This window comes from Palaemon carinicauda, chromosome 39 (genome assembly GCF_036898095.1).
Source record: "Palaemon carinicauda isolate YSFRI2023 chromosome 39, ASM3689809v2, whole genome shotgun sequence".
NCBI lineage: Eukaryota > Metazoa > Arthropoda > Malacostraca > Decapoda > Palaemonidae > Palaemon > Palaemon carinicauda.
The window spans coordinates 49955654-49962093 of NC_090763.1; the positions used below are offsets into that span (position 1 = coordinate 49955654).

Genomic DNA, 6440 nt, shown 5'->3' on the forward strand with positions numbered 1-6440 from the left:
AAATGGTTTTACCCGAAGTAATGAAAGCAGTTAATTGAGGCATTGTCTTTTCGTATGATATTTTACATTTGTCTGTTTTTAGTCATGTCGATGATCATCGTGTTTGCCATAAAGCTTATGGGGCCCTGTAGTTAACGTCAATAGCCGTGATATCATCTCGCCAAATCTTCGGAGGACTGCCATTAATTCATTCTCGAACCTTTCATCAGGCGTCTTCCGTTATCCCCAAATTCAGCTTCTGAAGGACCGAGAAACCACTAAGAGGGAATTTTAACCATTGCGTGCCTAACGTCAAAAGGAGAGAGACAGACAGACAGAGGCCACATTGGCCTACAGGACTTGTTTGACAATCAAATATTTCTATTTGAAGGAACCTCCTGAACGATGATTGATTGATTGAGAGAGAGAGAGAGAGAGGAGAGAGAGAGAGAGAGAGAGAGAGAGAGAGAGAGAGAGAGAGAGAGAGAGAGAGAGAGAGAGGCCCTCATAGCCTACAAGACCTATTAGGTGGACTAAGATATTAGCATTTGGAAAAATTATCTAAATGGTGATTGATTTACCATCTTCTTAGAGAGAGAGAGAGAGAGAGAGAGAGAGAGAGAGAGAGAGAGAGAGAGAGAGAGAGAGAGAGAGAAATGGTAGGCAATGTTACCCATTTGATTATCAATGCATTTTACATTAATGAGACTTATCTACTGTATAGATGGCAGATCTTTCCCTTTAAGGTTTAAAGGCCGCTCATGAATGGCAGAGGCAAGGGACAGTGACCTTGCCTTGGTTACAGGACAATACCCTAGAGACTGACCCTATATACATATGATCAGCACCCAAGCCTCCATCCAGGCAAGCTAGGAACAAGGACTGCTAGGCAATTACTGCTGATGACTCAGAAGATAGAACAATATGCTCCCCCAAACCCCCCATCCTTAGCACACAAGGATGGTGAGGTTGCAGCAACCAAAGGAACTTAAGAGTTTGGAAGGGACTCGAACCCCAGTCTAGCGTTCACCAGTCAAGGACGTTACCCCATCGGCCACCACAACCCATCGATACATGAATGTTTCATACAAGGAAGCAGTGGAAAAGTAATAAAATGTTCATTCTAAGGTACAGTAATTGCCACTGTAATTATTGCAATAAAACATGAGGGAGAAACAAGGAAAATGTGTACTGAAATATATGAAAAAAAATATCTCTAATAAGAACTTACGAGTTACTGAATTGTTTCAGTGATATAAAGATATGTTCAAAATTTGTTGCCCCTGTTGACGTTGAAGAGAGAGAGAGAGAGAGAGAGAGAGAGAGAGAGAGAGAGAGAGAGAGAGAGAGAGAGAGAGAGAGAGAGAGAGAGAGAGGGGGGGGGGCAATAGGCATATTCTTCATGATCAAACATCTCTAATAAGAACTTACGAGTTACTGAATTGTTTCAGTGACAAAGATATGTTCAAAATTTGTTGTCCCTGTTGTCGTTGAGAGAGAGAGAGAGAGAGAGAGAGAGAGGAGAGAGAGAGAGAGAGAGAGAGAGAGAGAGAGAGAGAGAGAGAGAGAGAGAGTGGTATGGTTAAGAGAGAGAGAGGGGGGGGGGGAAATAAGCATATTCCTCATGATCAAACACTTCGAGCAAATGAGACTTCGGTGTCCATAATTGAAACCGATTCAGTTATGCTATACCCATATATCGAAACGCCATAATTTGGTTGTGCAAATGTGTTCTCTACCAAGTTCCGAATTCTTTTATTTCTCCGATTAGCGTTGCTCTTTCTTGTAATGACCCATTATGGATTCCATATTCTTTTCGACTTGGAAACCAGTTACAGACATTCCACTTCTCGGGAGTTCTGACGTTATTTGATTTATTGCTGCTACACGTTTATTTCCGTCTTTGTAAACATTTGCTTTGATGTTTTATAAGCATGGGCTCTGCCAGTACTGTTTGATTAGCACATAATCCTCTTTTCTAACTCAAAATCACCTTTCCTCCGTAACTGGATTACACCTAGTCATGTTTACAGGGAATGTGATACCTAATCCTTCTAAAGCTTAGTTAATCTGGTAAACAAGTAGAACTCCGAGCATTATGCCTCTCCGACTCCGGAGTGTGTCTGAAGCTCAGACTCTACGAACACACACACTATCCGACACACCTATTGGTGCTCGTTATTGACGTCATTAACGCTTCTTCCACAATGTTAACTGGTAATATTTGTTTTCGACGGACACTATTCAACCGTGTGGATGCACCTTAACACACGTGGCTTTCATGATTTCAGCCACAAATTGTTTTTCAACTTACCTCGGACTCGAAAGAGACGTGTTCATCGAGCTTATGAAAACGAATTTACTTAAGAATCAATGGAAAAGCAAAGACTTGAACCCCTTGTCCATTAAAGGGGATAAGTGTTAAATTCTGACTACTGTGCATATTCATGACAACACCAGGTTTGTAAATAGAATGGCTTTGACAATAATGCTCGCGACTATCAAATTTTCTTTCAAATGTTGAATCACAAAGTTTATAGAATTTGAGGAAGAGGACCGCCGTATGAAATCTCTAAAAAGCAAAACATATAGACTTCTCAAAACAAAGATACTCCTAAAATCAATCTTTTATTTCACCCATATGCAGAGTTTAACCATCAAACTTTGTTTCTTTTAAAATAAGGGGGTTTGGTAACTAGTCATCTCTGATTTGAGGTTATAGGTACATATCTACAGGTTAAACAGCAGTTTGCAATAGCCGTAAATGATACAATATCTTTAGTTCTATAGCTATTGTTATAGAAAAGTTGCTATGGGGCTTAACACCTTGCAATAGTTAAAAAAGCTGGTTCCTTACAGTATAGAACGTCTTTTAAAACTATCCAAATCGTTGAGCAGAATGATAAAAAATTAGCTTTTATCAATATTCATAAAACAATAAGGTTTAACGGTAAAATATTAGACAAGTCATATCAGTTTTGGAAGCCTCGCAATTCTTCAACTGTTGAGGTCTCTGCCCATATAAATCTAGTGATCGTTCCATATAAATTGCAGCTATTAACCTAATAAACACTTTAATAATCCTAGAAATGGATGATTTCCTCAGGTATGAACTTTTATCTTTATATTCTGCATCGCAAAGAAACTTTTTGAACGTAAGATAAAGTAATTTTTACAACAAATTTTCAAGATTGACACAAAGTTAAGTTTCAAATTTTAAATACCTTTGAACTTAAATTTCTTTTAAAAACCATTGAGGAAATTTATTTAAAGCTATGAAACAGACCTTTGGACACAAAAAATAAAAACTCTTGAAATTAACTACCTTTCAACATCAAGGAAGCCGTTTTCGGTTTAGTTTTATTTAATATTTCAGTACTTATATGATCATCAACCCGCTCTATTCTCGTTTATTTCCCAGGCTTCCAATGGTCAAACAAAGACTTATTTAAAAAAGTCAACTATTGAAATATTAATGCACCAAGACCTAGAAATATTACAAAAAAGCGAAGTGATCCCTAACAGCAGTTCAACACTATAGAGAAACCTCTAGACTCTTCAGTATTTTCCCTGTAAATGCCCTTTCCCCACGAGTGGCAAATGCAGGGCGGCAACTCCGATTTGCCCAGAATTCTTTCGCTTTGAGACAGTTACTAGATCAAACAATCCAAGGCTGACAGTAAGAACAGCAGGCGAACGTAGGACTTGAGCTAACGTCGGGCAGCCCAAGTCAAGAGTACAGGCCGAATTATGCCAGACAATAGTCATGCCCCATGCAATACCTCAACAATGGGCACTGGTACTTTAATGTTTTGCATATACTTTCTAGTCTATGAAGTCACCTACACAACATTGTCACCCATCCAACAAAATTGGCAACAGTGTCTGCCCGCCGTACATTTACCCTCGTGTGGAAGGGACCCTTAGAGCTGCTTTTGTCAGCGTAACAATCTCTTAAATTAAAACTCCATTAAATTGATCCTGCACGCGGTATTCGCGAACCAATATATATTTCAGACGAAATATTATATTACCACCTTCATAACCAATCTTAAAAAAACCTAAGTAACTAATCACAGACATACAGTAAGTCTAACCAATCTCTCAAACAGCAACGACCTGACCATCTAGTTTTTAGCCAACAATGTATATTTCTACAAAATCGTTAGGTATGATCAGTGAATATATCGAACTTCAATCCACAGTTTCAAGAGATTTCACGAGTAGGCCTACTGCTGCATCATTAAACTAAGTTTCTTGCAGACTACTTTTAAGTAGATTTCCAGTTTTTGTATTAAAAGCTACGATAAAATACACGTAAAATAAGTTAGTTCAGCTTTCTGAAAAACGCCAACCAACTTTATTTCTCAATTAGTGAATAGTTAACAAAAGGCTTCCAATTTGAAAGCATTAAGAGTTGGTTTTCATATGAAAACCTTTTTCAATTGTTCTCATACCTATTTTTAGAAGTCACCATGCGGCTTCCTTTAAAACAAACCCAAGTTACCTTTATTAAACCAGAGTTTTAGTTTGAAAAAAATTAAACATAGTCCAAACCTTGAAACCAAAAGCAGAAAACCTCATTCGAGTTTTAGGCTTCAAATTTGAAAGCATTAAGAGTTTGTTTCAATGAAAACTTTTTTCATTTGTTCTCATACCTATTTTTAGAAGCCACTATGCTGCCTCCTTTAAAACAAACCCAAGTTATCTTTAAACCAGAGTTTTATTTATTAAAAATTAAACATAATCCAACCTTGAAACCAAAAGCAGAAAATCTCATTCAGTTTTTAATCATATTAACATATATTCAGTTTTCAATTATATCAACAAACAAGTGATAACTTAACTGCCAAGCAAGTGGGGCAAATATGAAGTGAAAAAATGTATTTGAAGAGATTATACAAATACAGTTCAGGAAAAACTGGTTCCAAGCAAGTGGGGCAATATGAAGAATGAATTTAGTTGAAGAGATGATACAAATACACTTTAGGAAAAATTGGTTCAGACTATCAATTATGAACTGGAGAAATACTAATATCCATCATATTCCAATGAACAACTTGCCAAGTAAACCAAGTTAAGTGTTCCTTAGTGGTTAACTTCCAGGATTTTATCTGCCAGAATTACCAACGAATAGTGGTAAAATTTTCAATCTCTTTTACCAAATTCGCAAGCGTTCATTTTTATATTGTCATAAGAATTAAACTGTAAAGGAAAATTAAATGTGTTTTCGTTATATATTACCATTAATCTATTTACCAGAATTTCTAATTAACTAGGTTAACCAAGTCTTCTAGTTCAAATCACTTTTTTCAAAAATCTCCAATGAATCTCCAAATATTTCTTGACGAACTTAGGATTACCTATAATCCTCGTGCAATTATAGAAGATCTTTTATAGGATTTTTGGGAACCCCAACCAAACCATCATGGGTAGAAATTGAAGGTATAGCTTGGTCGAATTTAGTGCTCAAATATTTTCACCCTGAAGTCGCACCATCAACCTGAAAAATGTTGGGCATCAGAAAAGTTTCTTGCAAATGTTACGTATCCCTACATAAATTGACCGATTAAGCCTCTGATATTAAATAGTAACTGTATAAGATTATCAATCTAAAACAAATACATCCATATACTTTAAAACTTTAAAAAAAGAAAATTATAGACAAAAATTAAGGAGTAGACTATAAATTGACCGAATAAGCTTCCGATATCAAATAGTAACAGTATAAGATTATCAATCTAAAACAAATCATACATCCATATAATAAAAGAAAAAAAAAAAAATTAGAATATTAAAAGTTGAGAAAAAATTTACTTTAAAATTGTGATTGACAAGCTTGGCGTGAGCCACAAAACCTAAATAAAGTACAAAAAGTTAAACCACTCACCGAAATTAGACTAAGGGGCTAAAGAGCAAGCCTCCTATAGCACACGGTAGACCTTATAACAGGTCTACCGTGTGCTATAGGGAACGTCCTCCCACAATTGGGGGCGCAGCCCCCAATCGGGGAGGACTGGCTTGCTCTAAATGGAATTAAAAAAACACAAACAAAACATTACTTGCCTTTTAGATTAGAGTGAAAAACACATCACCAGATTCCAGCGACGGCATCACTCGAAGTCTTCAGCTGTATGTGGACCAATACGAAAGGATACTACTGGAAACACAAGCTCCAATGAAGAGAGATTCCCATTCAGATTCCAACTTTGAAACGGGTAATCAGCGGATTCCAGACTTCCATTTCCTGAAAAAGTAAGTAAACCGGTATGTTAAGACGGGTAACTAAAAACTTTAAATACACAGAACTAGTAAATCAGTTCAAGACATGGGTATTTGATAATTTAGAATGTACATGCATAAATAATATATCAGACCTCTTTCCAGACTTGCATTTCCTGAAAGCGTAAGTAAACCGATATGCTAAGACGGGTATCTAAAAGCCTTCAATACACAAAACT

The 6440-nt window shown here is 36.6% G+C and overlaps 1 long non-coding RNA gene across 1 annotated transcript; it reads right to left on the reverse strand.

The window, feature by feature from the left end:
- Positions 1-5328: 5328 nt before the first annotated feature.
- LOC137630865 (uncharacterized) lies at positions 5329-6222 on the reverse strand. The gene is made up of 2 exons (XR_011041779.1): positions 6046-6222; positions 5329-5482 (listed from the first exon to the last, which is right to left on the reverse strand). It is a non-coding gene; the product is annotated as an uncharacterized lncRNA (long non-coding RNA).
- Between the last annotated feature and the right edge of the window lie 218 nt (positions 6223-6440).